Source organism: Sparus aurata, chromosome 10, assembly GCF_900880675.1.
Source record: "Sparus aurata chromosome 10, fSpaAur1.1, whole genome shotgun sequence".
In the NCBI taxonomy this organism is placed as follows: domain Eukaryota; kingdom Metazoa; phylum Chordata; class Actinopteri; order Spariformes; family Sparidae; genus Sparus; species Sparus aurata.
The window spans coordinates 904,437-922,848 of NC_044196.1; the positions used below are offsets into that span (position 1 = coordinate 904,437).

Genomic DNA, 18,412 nt, shown 5'->3' on the forward strand with positions numbered 1-18,412 from the left:
TGGGGCTGGCAGGGGTACCCTCTGTCTCCGAGTAGGTAACCATCGAACTCTCCTATGATAATACAAGATACAGTTTAATGTTTCAGTTGCAATAAGAGGAAACAAAATATTGATCATAGGATATAGCTTTACTGTTTATAAACTCACCACGGGCAAATCTATCACTCAGTGTAGACTCACGAAAAACTCGAGAGTCATGCACAGACCCAGGCCACTTTGCTTCCACATTGTTAATCATGTTGGCTGCATCACATGTGATCTTCACAGTGGAGAACAGTAATTAGCTGCAGCAGCTGTACTGAAGTATATTTTATCTGAAATGTTAAAAGCTACTATTTAGGCTTACCTGTACATTAATGCTGTGGACAGATCGCCTATTCACATAATCTCCTTCATTTATTGAAGGAGCTATTATGGGAATGTGAGTGCCATCTATGCAGCCAATCACACCTGGAAACCCTAAAATATATTAAATTGACTGATTAGTGCTTCGAGTCTCAAAGCTTTATGACATTACATTAATTATTGCTTACACTGATACCTGCAATTCTGTGGAACGCTTCCTTGAGATGTCTGATGGGTGTGTGACTCGGGAACACTACAAACACGTAAAGTAGGCGTTTCAGTGCCACTGTCACATTTCTGACAGCCCGACAGACAGTCGCCTTGGACACATGCTCTGCATCACCAATGTTGTATAAAAAACTGCCGCTGGCAAAAAAATGAAGTGCAATTCTGAGAATTTGCTCGGAACTGTGTGCAGTTCCAAACCTGAACTCTTTGTTGACTTACCCTGTTAAGTGAAACTCTGAGTTTTCAGTTCCAGAACAGCTGATCTGAGTTAGGTAAGTCGACTCTGAGTATGTTAACTCTGAGTTGAGCTCGTGCCTGACAACTAGTAAAAAGCCTTCATCAATTGAGCTCCGATACAGTGATTCACCATGGCAACAGGGGAGAAAACAGGAAGCAGACTTTTTCTTGGAAAAAAAAAGTAACACGGCTGTGGCTGTAATAGAAATCACTGACAGAGTTTTAGATGCAGTCATCTTTTCATTTTGGATTTAATATGTTATGACCAGGGCCTAGGGGAAACCCTGGTGCAACAAGAGAATGAGACTCCCCTCCTCCTGTTCCCCAAACATCACCAGCAGCGAGCGTTTTAACATAGTTTTATTCAAACAAAGCATGTGCACAGTCGCATAACTGCCAGCAGTCTTGGACAGCAGAGGAGAGCCCCCCAGGAACTGGGAGGAGTCGGCCTTTAAACCCTTGTCTTCCAGGCTGGAACCAATCAGCTCCTGGGGGCAACCTACAACCACTCAAACACACCTGCAACCAATCTCACACACACACACACTCATACTCACAGGTAAAAGAGGGATATTAAAAACAGACAAATAGAAACATGACCTCTAGGGTCGTAACAAACATCACTTTCTTTTATATTAGCCTTTGAGGAAGTGGTTGAATGTTGTTCAGTGTTTTGTTTCATTTTTTTTAGGCTGTTTTATTTTATTCAAATCAGCTGAAAATGACATATAGAAACAGTCTCATGATGGCTCCTCACTTTGGTTTTATTTCACATATTAAACAAAGTAAAAGTTTATTCAGTGGATATTTTAACTTGTAGTATCTTTTACCACCAACAGATGCTGTTTAACACACATCTGTGTCCTAACATCCTGCTGAGTAGTTGAACGTGAAGTGGTGCTCACCTCCACCTGCAGCACCTCCGACAGAGGCAGAGGAGCTGGTCCTGAGTCAGGTCGCTGCAGAGCCGGCCCTGGGCACAGGCAGTATAGGCAGTGCTAGGGGCGCCGTCATCCACGTGGGGCGCCGAAAACGGGGGAGAAAAAATAAATAGATAAAAATGTTAAAAAAATATATTTTTTTACCAGTGCCATTACTACTATTATTTCGAAATATTATATCAGCCCACAGCAGTATAACGTAATGGCAAGGACTATTAAATAACGGAGAGGCCTTTTTTCTGGGTTCTGACTTGGTGCACTGTACCTGTCCTCTGTGTGGTGGGGCGGGTCGAGAGGCCAGCTGCCTGAATCTGACCGGACCGAGACCCAAAGACCCAGAGAGAGATTTACTAATGCTGTAGCGGAACCACAAGGTCCAAAAGACTGAAACCATCCGGTGCCCAGAGGAAGAAACGAAGGAAAGAAGAGGAAGAAAAATGTGAAGAAGATAGAGGTACTGTAACGTTAATGTGATGGACTGAATTAAATGAGTAGTTTATCAATCAATCAATCAATCAATCAATCAACTTTATTTATAAAGCACTTTTCATACATGAGTATGTAGCACAAAGTGCTTTACACAGGAAACATAAAACAATAATAAAGAAAGCCCCTCCCTCCCACCCTCCGTACTATATACATGCACACATACGTACACACACATACACACACACACACACACACACACACACACTAGCTTACTTCGGGCGATAGCAGCGTTGTTTAATAATCAATAAATAGCTGAGTCGACGTGTGTTAATGTTACTCCACCTTAAATTAATCAGGGATGTTTGGAAAGTTTAACATTAGGCCTGTTCAGGTGTTATTACAGGTGTCTTTACTGCTTGTATGTTAAAACGCTATTAGTTTTCCATCCCCTTTGTAACAGGGTAGATGTAAGCCTACATCAGTGTTAAAATGCAGTTAAAGTGTATTACTGTTAATACCCCACACCTTAGCTCTCTCATATCATTCATAGGCGAAATATATATATACACTGCACTTGTACTCTGTACTTCTGGTCCTGTTTGTCGCCTTGTCTTTGAAGACGACTTGTCCATAACTGACGATATACTTGTCCATAACTGACGTTATGGACAAGTATTTTATATTTTACTTATAAATATGATCACCTACCTCCAACATGTATTTTTATATCAAAAATTAAGCTAACCCTATATGAAATGTTTTAAGCCATCAGTGCTGCTAAAGACGTATGTACTGTACTATGTACATATGTGTGTGACTTGTTATAACCAATAATTTCCCTTTTTCTTATTAGGCTATTTCTGTCATGTTCTTTTTTTTCCATGTAACAAATGTTTCCCCATGTTACCCCATGTAAAGACCATGGTGGATTTCACTGAATAAGTCGATCGCGTCCTTAAAACTTTAAATCATTATGGTTTATCAAGTAATGAGTTCTTAATATGAGCTGTGACGTCACAGGAGGAAGTGACGTGCCAGTCCGCCCTCATTTCCACCTTCAGCTTTTAAAGAGCGAACTTCACGTTGCTTGCTCTCTTACTCCTCCTCTCTTTTCCGTAACCTCTACTTACTTGAACTTTTCTGCAACACGTGTAAACTTATATTTTTCAAACTTATTCTCCGTACTTTGCTTAGTTTGCGGCTCCGAGACTTTTGATCTCCAGAGATTTGAATCACTTATAGAACCTTTTTCAAGCGACACGCCGTTATTTTGAAAAAACCTTTAATTTGAAACCGAAGCAAGAACGAGATTAATCCTCTTTTGTATTGTTTATATCGTAAAGTATCGTAACCAAGTAAGCCAGAAGAAGTTATTTTTGCTTTTGTATTTAGTGACTAAGAGAGACTCTTCCGGCCGGCGTTTTCTTTCCCAGTTAATTTTTATACAAAAAGCCCATTCGATATATGTTAGGAGCTCCATAATAACCAGCTCAAGAGAGAGACTCTGATCAGAACTCTGAATTATTATAAAGTCAGTGCAGTTTAACTGCCCAAGAGGCCGTGAAGAAATCCACAGCCGAAAGAAGAAGTCGCATTCAACCGTGCCCGGGCCGCCTCCAGCGATCTCAAGCAAAAACTCTGCTGGGCCAGAAGCTGTCCTCAGTTGACCCGAGACGGAATCGCTCTCCAGCGGCTCTGAAACCGCCGCTGCCTCCCTGCAAAGAGACAAAATGGATCCAGACAGTCCGGAGTCCGGGACCCCTTTCTTCTTCAATCAAAGTAGGCTAAACACTTCACACGACAAGAGTCACTCGAGTGAAATCAGAGTTGGTGTTTGTGGAAGCTTCGAATATATATAGACATATATCACAAATTCAAAGCCATTGCCATATCGCCTCGTTAGAATAAATATTAATTCCGTAGTGGTGAATTATTGGTTCCTTACACTAAAATCCACCATTGTTTAGAATTCATCTTGTCAGGATTTTATTTCACAAATTCACAATTTCTGTTACTTGTTGTCACCCGTTTGAATCATTACCTCACATCATTTACTGTGCATTTATTTAGTCAATAAACATATTTAACCTAATGTCGTTGTCTGTGCTTGTTTATATTGAAGTGGGAAATCGATGGGATCGTGGAAAGAATTCACGGCTTCAGAATAGGAGTAAATATAGATATTGAAATTTAACAGATCGATTCGAGACGGATCTTTTTCTGTTTAAGCCAAAGTTGGACAGTTAATATTTCAACTAATTGCCTCCGAGTTAGTCGCACAGAGAAACATCGGAGGTGGTGCCCCGTCTAAGAGTGTATAATTAATCGCCAGTGATTAAATACCCTTTTTATCAGAGTAGTGTCTCCTACACTGGCGGGGTCTTCAGGTGTTCAGTGCAGGAGCACCTAGACCTCTGCTGTCACTTCACCCAAGGCTTAATTGCTGGGATCGGATCTCTTGGTCTCCTGCGTCGCCCGCTGTGTGCACGGAGCCTCCAGACGCAAGTTTGTTTACGGATGGTGCTACTGACTTAGGTGCTAATGTTCCCTCTGTGCTGACTGACAGGCGCTCCATTTATTCTTTGTTTGTTCCACTTTGTTAAGTGTCCTTGGGTACCCTGAAAGGCTAGGCATCGGTATCGGTATCGGGGCTGTAAAAGTCGGATTGGTGCATGCCTAGTTTAAATATAGTAATCATACAGTATCTCTTTCACAGTCAACACAAAAGAGTAATTATATTCAATAAATCTGAGCCGTATTATATTCAGCAGATTTGTTTCAATTACAGTAAATGTATTCAGTTAGATAACATGTTTCAATGGGATAAAAGTTTTATATCAACTTTTTAGCATTATTTACACTTTTTTTTCTGTCAGGGTCAGAGCGTCTGGGTCTGTCGGGGTCAGGGGGTCTGGGTCTGTCGGGTCAGAGCGTCTGGATCTGTTGGGGTCAGGGGGTCTGGGTCTGTTGGGGTCAGGGGTTGGGGGATTTCTCTCCTCTCTCCGTTTCTTTAGTTATGTTTTTTTCCCCCATGATGTTTCATGTGCTTGAACACATTTGTAGTGTTGTAACTGTATTTTACTCGCCATTGTTTCATTCAGCCTGAAGATATAACCACACCGCTCATCTTCCTCTCTGACATTCTTTGGCTCCATCCCTGTGTTGCTTGTATGCTGCTGGCTGAGCCTGCTTGCTTGTTTGCGTGGTGCTGCTGAGTCACATGACGGTACAACATCCAATCACAAGAGGGAGGAAGAGGAGCTAAGTGTGCTGTTGTGTGCTGTGAGGCACAGCACTTGAAAGTGGAGCAGGTGGAGTGATGGAGGCGACACTGAGACTGTGTGGTCTTTCACCAGCTCGGGTTCTACAGGACGGTAGTTTTTAAGTGACAGTGGGTTTTTTGGTACCGGGATGATGGTTGCTTTCATCTCATTGGTCAGCCAGGGTTTCTGGTTTTATGACACAGACATTTTCTATGCATTTGTGTTTGTTTCCAGTTACCGCTTCTGCATACTGCTCCACATTGACCGTTTGCTGGTCAGTGGCTGCAACTTTAAACATAAAGCAGCGCTGGAAGCTGCAGACTCTGGCTGGGTGCTACATGTTCACGGTTTTTTCTATTAACATTGCACGAGTAGACATGATTGAGAGTTAACAATCCTGTGATCAAACAAGTGTGAGAAATGCAGCATGTATATTTTCTAAGCGTTTTGTCTGAATGCAGCATAAACGCTTTATTGTGGGTGCAAGAAATTTTAAATTGGAGGTTATCAAGGAGCATGAAGCGTCAAAATGTAGGTGCAGAAAACCACAATTTTAATTTAAAATCAACATTTAATATGTAATTGTATTGTAAATGTAGAATCCTCATAATTAATTTCCAACACAATATTACACTTATACACTCTTTGAATTCATTAAGATTTTACATTTCTCATGATGTTCAGTGGAACAATGTGGGGTTACCTGTCCGCTCCAGTATTTGGCTAAATATCTGATTTGAATTTTTCTGTCGGCCTAACATTTGTCTTTTTGTCTCCTGTGTCCTGCAGATGTCCAGCAGCTGTTGTTTGGTCAGAAAAAGGTTTCCCCCGAGCAGCAGGAGTGGAGCTCCAGTCTGGACCAGCAGGACCCAGAACCCCCACACATGAACAGGACTAACTGTGGACTAATCAGGAGGAAGCTGATATAACTGAGTTCACATTCACTCTTGTTCTTGTGAAGCATGAAGATGATGATGAAGAGAAACCTCAGTCCTTGCAGCTTCATCAAAGACAAACTGAACAGATGGAAACAGAAGCTGACAGAACCAACAAACAAAACCAGCCAGGAACTCAGTTCCAGATAGACATTTACAATCAGGGACTGAAGACAGGACAGGAGACTCTCCAGAACCTGAGGCTGAAGACTCTCCTGAACCTCAGGCTGAAGACTCTCCTGAACCTCAGGCTGTAGACTCTCCTGAACCTCAGGCTGAAGACTCTCCTGAACCTCAGGCTGAAGACTCTCTTAAACCTCAGGCTGAAGTTAATGATGATTTTTGGAGTGAGACCAAAGAACTTCAGTCAAGTCTAAACTCTCAGAAAAACACTGATGTCCCTGTAAGTGGTGTAGGATGTGGTACTGACAAGGAACAGTTTACTTCCTCTGACTGTAGTGAAAGATCAAGCAAAAACTTAAAACTGAGCATTTGTATGAGGATTCAGAAAGGAGAGAAACCATTTAGTTGTTGTGAATGTGGTAAAAGATTCAACTACCAGCGCGTTCTTGACAGACACAGAATGATTCACACAGGAGAGAAACCATTTAGTTGTTGTGAATGTGGTATAAGATTTACCCAACAGCAACATCTTATCACACACACAGATTCACACAGGAGAGAAACCATTTAGTTGTGGTGAATATGGTAAAAGATTTGACAACCAGAACTTTCTTAAGAGATACAGGATTCACACAGGAGAGAAATCATTTAGTTGTCTAAAATGTGGTCAAATATTCAGTCTACAGCAAGATCTTATGAGAAACACAAAGATTCACACAGGAGAGAAACCGTATAGCTGTAGTGAATGTGGTAAAAGATTCAGTCGACAGCAACATGTTATCACACACATCAGGATTCACACAGGATAGACATCACAAAGTTGTCGTGAATGTTGTTCAAGCTTCAGCTGATGGCAACATATTATCACACACATCAGGATTCACACAGGAGAAAAAACGTGTCTTTGCTCTGAATGTGGTGAATGATTAAAAAATACATTTTGACATAATAGAAGTATGACCCGACACATGGCCATGCACACAGGAGAGAAATTCTTTTGTTGCAGGTTGTGAGGAAACATTCACCTGGCGTGGCACGTTAAATAAACACAAGTGTGATCATTGTAACACATCAGCTTCATCATAACCAAACTTAGCTGAGACTGAAGACAGGACTGAAGACTGTGACGAGACCAGTGAAAACAACACAGTTCAGCACTTTCTTACAAGATAATTACAAACGTGTCTGTTGAACATGTTGTTTAAATACTGACAAAGTAGGAAGTTGGATATTGTTGTTCCATGAGAAATAAACATGCTTCGAGTTATTGCGTATTGATAATGTATTTTTAGATCCGAACTGAAAGTGGAAAGTCTGAAACAAGACTTTTGAGTTGTTGAGTTAAATGTTCTCATGGTTATTTTTGTATTTTGTTCAGTGTTTGAGTTGTTGAGGAAATGTGTACTATTAAACATGTTGAGGTTCTGTTTGGATATTAATCAGAGGTCCTGTTGTGGAGACAGTTGATTAGGGATGAGCGAGTACAGCATTATCTGTATCTGTATCTGTATCTGTTAACCATATGAATTATCTGTATCTGTAGTCTGAGTGGGCGGGACCTAACCCGAAAGTGGCCGTGGATCAGGTTGTCTTGAAATGTGCGTGGCTTTAACCGGTATGTTATTTTAAGCATGCAATTGATATGGGTCGATCAGAAATTGTTATATTTTTTGCTGATAAGAAAACTATTTACAGGACAGCATCAGCATTGAGCTTCAGATCAATGGTTTTGATCACGATAGCAAACTAACTATTTACAGAACAAGTTTTGCAACAATGAATACAACACATGCGGTTGCAATTATGAAGTAAAATGCAATGAAAAAAGTTTTCATACTCAACATAACTTTCTTTTTTTAACTTTTAATTTTTTATGATCAGTGTGATCTTTTTATTTTTTATTTATTTTTCTTTTTTGGTTCTTTTTATTTTTTATTTATTTTTCTTTTTTGGTTCTTTTAAATTTTTTTTTTCCACACCAGGTGTGTGTGTAGCTTAATTCGTAATCTTATTTATACCACTACTACCTTTATTGTATTTTTATGAAATACAGCAAGAAAGTGTCAGACACTCAACTCAACTCAACTCAACTTTATTTATAAAGCGCTTTAAGCAGCCGCAGCTGGGACAAAGTGCTGTACATAAAACATAGGAAACAACAAATAGAATAAAATAAATAAAAAACAATAAAATAATAAAAATGTTAAAACAATAAAAACAATAAGACATTAAAACACTAAACAACAGCAAAGTCTCAAGCTGGGTTGAAGGCCAAGGAATAAAAATGGGTTTTAAGATACGTTTTAAAAATGGACAGTGAGGGGGCTTGTCTGACATGGAGCGGGAGGGCGTTCCAATGTTTGGGACCGGCGATAGAAAAGGCTCTTTCCCCTCTGAGCTTCCGCTTAGACCTCGGTACCTCCAGGAGCAGCTGGTCAGCTGACCTGAGGCACCGGGCAGGAGCGTAGTGATGGAGCAGCTCAGAGAGGTAAGGCGGGGCGAGACCATTTAAAGATTTAAAAACAAATAAAATAATCTTAAAATGGACTCTAAAATGCACAGGCAGCCAGTGGAGGGAGGCCAGAATGGGAGTAATGTGCTCCCTCTTACGTGCTCCAGTTAGGAGGCGAGCAGCAGCGTTCTGGACTAACTGGAGACGTGTGAGGGAGGACTGGCTGACTCCAAAATAAAGTGCATTACAGTAATCCAACCGAGATGTAATGAAGGCATGGATTACTGTTTCAAAGTGCTTTTGTGCAAGAATAGGCTTCACCTTTGCCAGCTGCCTCAGGTGAAAGAAGCTGAACTTTACTATTGCACCAATTTGCCAGTCCAGTTTAAAATCACTGTCCATTTTAAAACCCAAGTTTGAGACTGTTGGCTTCATATAGTGCTCCAAAGGGCCCAAGTCAACTTGGGGGGGTTCACTAGAGCCGCTCGGACCAAAAATCATCACTTCTGTCTTTTTTTCATTAAATTTTAAAAAGTTCAGCGACATCCATGCTTTAATGTCTTCAAGACATAAAAGAAGTGGTTTCAGACAGGCGTTTTTCTTTTTCAGCGGCACATAAATCTGACTGTCGTCAGCATAAAAATGAAAGCAGATGCCATGTTTTCTCAGGATGGAACCCAGGGGAAGCAGATACAACGAGAAAAGCAGAGGCCCTAAGATTGAGCCCTGTGGAACCCCATATGACAGCGGAGCAGAGCGGGACTGAGAGCCACCAAGGCGTACACACATAGATCTTCCCTCAAGATATGATCTGAACCAATTCAGGGCACTACCACTAATGCCCACTAGGTGCTGCAAGCGGGACACTAAAATATTGTGGTCCACAGTATCAAAGGCTGCTGTTAGGTCCAGCAAGACAAGGATCACATATTCTCCAGAGTCAGTAGCCAGGAGGATGTCGTTGAAGACTCTTAATAAGGCTGACTCCGTACCATGCCTTGTTTTAAAACCAGATTGGAAAACTTCCAGGATGTCATGCTCATCCAGGAAAGCCTTTAACTGAGCATGGACGACTTTTTCCAGGATTTTAGAGATAAAAGGCAGCTTGGAGATAGGTCTATAATTAGCTAGCATACCACGATCAAGGCCAGGTTTCTTAAGTAGGGGTTGCACCACAGCATGTTTAAAACTTTGGGGGACAACACCAGAAGATAAACTGCTGTTAATAATGGTCAGTACTGACTGCCCTATACAAGGGAATACCTCTTTAAAAAAGTGAGGCGGGACAGTGTCACAGGGAGAGCCTGATGGCTTAATCTGGCCAACCACATCTTCTAAATCCATCAGAGACACAGGCTCAAACAAATCAAACACAGCTGAGCAGAGAACATGGTCAGAGGGGTCAGATGCAGGTGTGGTAATGAGAGCTCTTGCAGTAGCAACCTTATCAATGAAGAATTGCAGGAAGCTATTGCACATTTCGGGGGACTCCTCTGTGCACGCGGGCTGAGGTGAGCCAAGAACAGATTCGATGGTTTTAAATAACACACACGGGTTGTGAGAATTTGATTCAATAATGTTTGACAGGTGCTCTCTTCTGGCCTCTTTAACAGTGTTCTGGTAGCAGCGCCAGCAGTCTTTTAGGATTTGGTGAGACACATGCAGCTTGTCCTTTTTCCACCTGCGTTCAGCTTTGCGGCACTCCTGTCTGGCTGCGCGAGTTCTCTAATTGAACCAGGGCTCAGGTTTAGCTTTGGGCTGCACCGTTTTAAATGGAGCCACAGAGTCCAGTATGTTTCGGCAGGAGGAGTGAAACCAGGAGCTGAGCACCTCCGTGTTTGCAGATGTTAAGACAGAGGGGACACAGAGCTGGTTGAAGGCAGCAGAGAACTGACCGGCAGTGACGGGGTTAAAAATCCGACGGCAGCGAGCAGGAGCGGCAGATTTAACTGCAGCACAGGAGACAGCAGCTTCAAACAGTACCGGCAGATGATCGGAAAACACATTGTCATAGATTTCCATGTTTGACACAGATAAACCATGACAGAGGACGAGGTCTAATGTGTGTCCACGTTCGTGTGTGGGACCAGACACACACTGCTCCAAATTAAAAGAGTCAATAAGGCTTAAAAAGTCCTTCACCAACGGCTTTTCAGGACAGCACACATGAATGTTAAAATCCCCTACAAGGAGGACACGATCATACTTAGGCATAATTTCAGCCAGAAGATCAGAGAAGTCATTTAGGAAGTCTTTATTGTATTTGGGCGGTCGGTAGATGACGGCACACAGCACCGGGTCGGAGCGACCCACCTCAAATACATTTGCTTCAAAGCTGGAAAAAGAGGATGAGACAGCGGGCTGCCTACAATTAAAACCGTTTTTATAAACAGTCGCCGTCCCTCCTCCACGACCCGACGATCGCGGGGAGTTTAAATAAGAACAGCCGGCCGGTAGAAGTTCGATCAGGGGGCTGCACTCACCGGCACCGATCCACGTCTCTGTCACACAGAGGAAGTCCAGGCCAAGGGAGTTGAAAAAGTCCCTCAGGATAAACGTTTTGTTTACCAGTGATCTGGCGTTCACCAGCCCGAACCTGGCGGGAGCCGGGGGCTTCAGTTCAGCAGGTGGCGAAGCCCATGGCAGCGTCCTCAGGAGCCGGGGGTTCACGCCGCGCTGAGAAAGCCGAGGAGGGCAGGTGCGGCGGAGCCGGAGTCCCTCAAACGAGCCAGCGACAGGTACGAGGCAGGCATCGATGGGATCCAGGAAACGCCGAGGCACGGCAAAGGGATGAATACGTCCATGTCCTGTCCGGGAAATGGACGAAGATTGTGCCAGCCAGACTTTCAGCTTCACCAGCCGGCTGCCGCGTTTGCCGCGGCGGCGGGGACGCTTCCGCCGAGCAGGTGGAGCAGAGGCCCGGCACAGGTGAGTCGGGATCCCCGCTAGAAGCGGGGGCACAGTTTTCTGCCCACTATGCTTAAATGCACGTAACTCTCCGACATTATGTCGAAGATTCAAAAGAGCCTGGCGATCATACACTAGCAGAGACTCGATCTGGTTAGTGGCAAAGGTTATAAACAACAGAAACATCAGCCATTGTAGGAGCAGTAGGCGGCCAGCAACACACAGCGACGCCATCTTGCTCTTCTGACATTCTGACAAACAAACTCAGACACTCAGTACGTGACGTCAAAAAAACTGGTTAGAGCCAGCTGAGTTTAAAAAAAAACAAACTCCGACGACCGGCAGAGAGAGGGAGAGAGAGAGAGAGAGAGAGAGCGCGAAAGAGAGAGCCAGCTGATGGTTATAGGTTGAATATGTGATATGCTTATTAAAAGTTATAATTTTTCAAAAATAATACATCCACGGGGCGTTTAGTGGGGTGCAAATTAAAAGTAATGCATTTCCTTGAAAAATTATATTTAGTCTGAAATAAATAATTTAAGAAATTTTGACAGGTTCGACAATGACTTCCTGTTTACATCGTACCAGCCAAATAGCAGCCGGCATTGCGGGTTGCCAATTTCATAACCTCGGCAATGCTCGGCAAAGCTCGACACAGCTCGACACAGCTAGGCTCACACTGGGTAAAATGGCGGAGTCTGCAAGCTCTTCAGAGCCCCAGCGAACGGTGCGTTATCTGTCCTAGCAGCTGAGTGACCGGAGAAGAGCAAAAACCAGAGTAAATATCGGTGAAGCATATGCTCAATGGATCAGGGAAAGGATTTCCACGGCATAACTTAGCTAACGTTACCTGTCGGTCAAACTCCTCTGCTATACTTATTTTCATTATATCACTCGGCAACAAACCTGGCAACCTGACCGCTGGAATTACTTTTTTGTTGTCGCGACTACGATCTTGAGACACTAGATAGCGGCATTCAGCTCATATTCTATATTTCACCTTTAAAAAAAATAAAAAATCTCGGACAGGCAGAGACGCAACGTGAGTCACATTCTACCAAGCACCACGTCTGAACGAACCCACGTTTACCAGAACTCTACTGGTTAATAAGTGAGTACAAACCAAAGTAATAAACAAACCTGAAGCTGAATAAACCCTAAACATTAACGGAAAAGACCACGAACCTCAATGACTGAGGCAGAGACAGACAGCTGTTCTCTGTGTGAGTGAGCACAGCGGGACACAGAAACAGAAATCTGTATGCGTGTAAGGGAGGGGCACTGTGGCTACTAGCCTATCACGGACACAGTCAGCTACCCAATGAGGATTTTCATTCAATCCGAGCACAGATATTGACTCGTATTACTCGTATAATACTTGTACTCGGCAAAAGTGCTTTATCCGTACCGGATACTCGTTTCAGCCGAGTGTTCATCCCATATTAAATTCACAAACAAGCAAATAACTTCTTGTGTTTAAGCATTTGCAATTCTGAAGATTCCTCTGAGCTGAAAGACACCTGTGAATGAAGTTTATCTGTCTTTGTTCAATCAACAACACTGCGATGATTCGATCCCGTCCTCAGACCTCTGAACTCTTATTCTTTCCTGTCTTTCCAGCAGAGGTTTCAGGGACTCTGTGTGTCTGTTGTCAGATCAGTTGAGCCTCCTATTCATGACACCAGTGTTGTGTCAGCAGTTATCTTTCTGGTGTTTTCCATGATTTGTTAACGGACACAGTACAGAGTGTTTTTCTGTAAGGAGCGCTTACTTGTCTGAGCTTTTGTAAAGTTTAAGGAGAATTCTGGATCTTTTGAACCTGGACCTATATTTACATGTTTGATATGCAAATGATTTATACTTCATGAATGTTTTGAATGTGTCCAGTTGATCTCAGCTGGCAGCCATGACAGAACTGCAACATGATCCTTATGGGCAACTCTGACCGTCAAACTTCAGTCCACTAGAAGTGTTTTTTGTCTCTGACAGGCTGAGGTTGTTATTCTCAGAGTCTGACAGAGAAATATTCCTACAGAGATCGTTTTGTTAAATGATAAGATTAGTTTTGTAACCAGAAACACAAGTCCTGTTCAAGAAGTCTCACTCTGAAATCTCGTGAGAGGTCACCTTTTGATCCTCAAAATTAGTTAAAATCCACATGTTGTATAGTATAGAGCAATGTAACGTGCAATGGTGACCATATGAATTTCCAACTTGTGGCATAATAAAGTTTACCTTGACCTTGACCTTGAAATATTGAGACATGACTTTGGAAATCCTCGTGGTAAACTCCAAACTCTTCTCTCCAACTTTTGGTAACAAAACAGATCTTATTATTTAACAGAACGGACTCTCTGTGTGGGAAGCACGTCTGTAATGATGTCGGACTCTCACTGGTAGATTCCACTGAGCACATCTGCACTTCCTGAAGATGATGTTTATGTTTAAAGGAGCTATTCGCAATTTCAATCCACCTGCTTCCAGCCAGTTCAAACTCTCTTTGTTATTTATTTTGATTTATTTCTTTGCAGATTCCATGTTGCAAGTTGTTAAAACCTCAGTCTCACCCTGAAAGACCCAAAAGAGACAGAGAATATTTAACATCTAGATTTAACATTAGAAAATATATTATTACAAGAGAAGTAAATATCAAAGTTCACAAATATTGCTGTAAATCTGGTCAAAATTAACATTAAAAATTCACATATGTGTTTTTAAACATGGTTTGTCGCTAAATGTGGCAAAAAGTTGCTGTTTATTTTAACATGTGCAACTTTACAACCGGTGCCCCGTAGTAATATAGCACTAAATGACTAATATGTTACTACCTTACACAGTCTTACATAATAAAACACCAAAGCTGATCACTACTGCATTCCATCATCCCTCCTGCACAGGCAGCCAACACATATTATCACTAAAAGGCACCTTGTTCCAGTTCCTAAATGATCTGAATGAATGAATACCCCTCATTAATTATAAGTAATGTATCAACAGGTCCAGAACTTTAATTGGATGAGTACTGTAATTAGATGAGTAATTATGATGCCATGTATTTATCAAGTTTGTTATGAAAGTTCTTCCAAATTACCACCGGGCATTGCCTGGTATGCCAGATGGCCAGTGCATGCCTGCTGTACAGTCACACTGTCCTCATTTCTGTTCTTCAGGATTAGATCCCTGCAGCTCGCTCACATTCTGATGGCTTCTGTTCACAAACGTTATAATGATGCTTTGCTGACAGCAGCGTCACATGTGGATGTAAATGTTGGCCTTCATTCACACAGAGTCTGAGTTGAGCTTTAGCAGCACAGTTTACAGGCTGCACACACTGCAGAGGACCACATTCACTCATGACATGAAATAAGGCTGCTGTCATTGACCCTCTCTGTCTGTGTGACCTCACAGTTTCTCAGCATGCCTCAGCTGTGGAGCTGTATGAGGGGGACCCGTTTGTCCTGCTGTTCTGTGACAATCCTGCTGATGAACTGGACAAGCCCTCAGTGATGTGGAGCCTCTACAATCTCAATCCTTCAACTGTCCACCAGCGTCAGCAGGAAGGAGACGAACTTAAAGACCAACACAGCTGCAGGTCAAAGGTCAGCAACTACCCTAAAACCTCCCGTAGATACAGATCAGAGGTCAGAGGTCATGTTCTTCATGTTTCTGGTTCCCACAGAATGATTCCCATTCTGGGCCACAGCTCTCCTGGTTCTCCTGACTGCTGGACTTCCTGTTTCTGGAGCTCTTTTAGTACATTTTAGACACTATTTCATGTCAGGTATGTCACTACTACTACACTACCCATCATGCACATGGGCACCATCTTTACTCTAGTAGCTCCCTGACTGTTGATACAGTGAGGTCTGGCATGGTAAGAGAAGAATGAGACAGTGAGTTCATGTTACCATGACAGTTCCTGCTGCTGTCTGTTCAGCTGATGTTGTGTTTTTTGTCCTCTCAGCCTACCAGGTGGAGGTGGATTCAGGGGCGGAGTCTTTCCAGCTGCCCTGCAAAACCACAGTTCACCTGCCTAAAGATGCTAAGGTGGAGTGGAGGAACTCATTTATGCCATTGATAGCACTCTAAAGCCTGGTTTATGCTTCTGCGTCGCAGCGACGGTGTAGCTACGTCGTCGACCCTACACCGTCATTGAGCATTCGAAGTTCTGCATTGAAGGAACGCGTTGTTCTGCAATTCACCGCCAAGCTGCTAGGGGGGTGTGGCTGTGTCTTTGTTTGGTTTCGGGGGGTTCATATCGGATTCCTTGGTTTTCTTCCGGTCAGACAGTAAACAATGGCAACTGAGATGGAGCGGGTGTTTTTTTTTTCCGTGCCGCTCGTACCACAAAAACTTTAAAAATGGCGGTGTTGTTATACTGTTGACCGGAAAAGCAACTGCCGGAAATGATGTTCTGAGCGGACCAATCACAGTCCCTGCCGTTCGCGTCTCGACGCGTCGACCTGACGTGTAGTCAGGATTTCTTGGAGGCGCACGTCAGGCTACGGTGTATGGTCTGCGTAGGGGGCTGCGTCGACGACGTAGCTACGCCGTTGCCGCGACGCAGAAGCATAAATCAGGCTTAAGAGGTCAACATCACGAAGTGCAGTGAAGGTTACAAGGAATATGAGTGGCTAAAGGCGAGACACTACAGGTGAATAGGGTAAAAGAAATTAAATAATAGATATCACCATGAAACCTTAGTTGATAACTCATGTTAAGCTAAGAAAAAACTGTATTTCAAGTTTTTGTATTTTACTGTTTAAATATGCAAATTAGGCCTTATCTCATTAAAAATTAGCTAATTTGCATATATGTTTTTTAAAAAATCAGATCATGTGATAAAGCCAGGCTCAAAATACTTTTTTCATTGTGTTGCCATTAGATGGAAAACTAATTACAGAGGGATTTATGGACAACTACTTCAACTACTGTAAATCAGAATACACTTTCAATATACTAGCCTGAGATTTTGGAAATAATCCATTTCTGTGATAACATGTGTAAATGAGAGGCCAAACCACATGGAAATATCTGCGTTTCCCCGTCAGATAAATGGTATCTTATTTTCCAAAAGTATGTATGGACGCTTTTAATTGAATGCACACACACACACACACACACACACACACACACACACACACACACAATACACATATAATACACACACAAACACATAATACTAGTGCTGCTGGTGATCAAAATATTTGTGGGGTGGTTTTTTGTTGTGTTTTCTGGGAGGGCTCTACAGTACAGTGCATTTTACTCAACATAGAGATCTCTGTTAAGGACAATGTGAGTGTATACTATACACTGTATAGTGTATGAGTGAATATAAGAAAGAAGACAACACCACTTTTCTCTTTCAAAACATTTACTGGAGGTTAAAATTAGACTGACCATAAATGGGGTAAAATACCAAAATAAAAGATGTAACTGTCTTTGGAAAAATGTTATATATCCATTCAGGAAAGGATGGCTCATAAGTTTGATTGATGAATCTATTCTCACCACACTGCAAATGTTTGTGTTTACACAAATGTTACAAATAAATGTCCTGTATTAAAATAGTGGTTAAACTTAGACTTTTGGCTAAAGGGTTTAAGATATGAATCACAAATTTTAGCAGCCAAAATATGCTGTTTGCCAACAGTACACTGCCTAACACAGGGCACCATTATATTGGGCCTTCTCTCACACGGGGTACCATATATAGTGCACAATTAACAGGAAGTTTTGGGTAAAACCATCTGTCACCCTACTTGTGGTGATGATAGAGAAATTGTTAACTGCTGTGTCTTTCTTTAATGCAGAAAACACAGGGTCATCTCCAGTGTTATCTGTACTATCCACTCATATTAGCCCTTTCTGTTCCTGTCACGTACAGAGAGTCTGACTTCATAGCAGCGTTTGTATCCCCTGCAGTCGCCAGCAGATCTCACTGTTGCAGGAGGTCAGCTGGAGTTCAACTTGAACGCAACTAGTCTCCCCACAAGGTAATCTAAATCCTCTGCGATTAGGCTTGAGGGATTTTGGAAAATCAGCCTAAAACAGTAATAATATACGAACTGACCCTTTAACACACATGTTTATCATGTGGTAAAACACAGTGAGCAGGTATGAATCCCTGTAATATAACTGATGACTGATGACTTCTTTACTGTGTGCTGCAGCAGTTTGACTCCATCAGATAAACACATACAGTCGGATCATTGATGGGGAAACACTTGAAACCTTAAATCTCATGTTTCACCTTTTTAAATTCAAACCTGATGAATTATACACATCCCATTTCAATAAAGTCAGAGTGACTCTTTAATGAATCCATCATTGTTTGATCTGATTGGATGACAGTCAATCTCTGAAACAACACAGGGACTGAAACACAACCTCACTGTTTGGACAGAAAACACCTTCCTCCCTACATAATTAACAAGCCATCATTTTTGTGTGCTTTTCAGACCTCCATCGGCCTTCAAAGCTCTTCCTCTCTGGCCTCCATGTGACACAGAGTTGCAGGATAAGCCTGAATCTGATGTCGAGGTCATGGAG

General features: G+C 42.3%; 1 protein-coding gene across 3 annotated transcripts in view; it reads right to left on the reverse strand.

The window, feature by feature from the left end:
• The window catches only part of LOC115590038 (Fc receptor-like protein 5), a 435,016-nt gene that overhangs the window by 13,455 nt on the left and 403,149 nt on the right, over positions 1–18,412 (reverse strand). The window lies entirely within an intron of this gene.